Below are 232 nucleotides of genomic sequence, written 5' to 3' on the forward strand. Positions count from 1 at the left end.
TGGCTCTGCAGTTTTTGTCAAGGCTGTAACTTCAGTGTCATTTTGGTTTCAGTTTATGTTTTGTTAGTGCCCAGAAGGACCTAATAAATACACCAACAGCTGCGAACTCCTCCAAAGTAAATAAAACTACAGCATAAAAAAAGTGCAGAGAGCCATAGAGCTTCTGCTGATTCTCATTTAATCAAAGAATATATAGGTATATCACTTTTATACCACATCAGATACTTTTACA

This window comes from Chaetura pelagica, unplaced genomic scaffold (genome assembly GCF_000747805.2).
Source record: "Chaetura pelagica isolate M959 unplaced genomic scaffold, ChaPel_1.0 scaffold479, whole genome shotgun sequence".
Lineage (NCBI taxonomy): Eukaryota > Metazoa > Chordata > Aves > Apodiformes > Apodidae > Chaetura > Chaetura pelagica.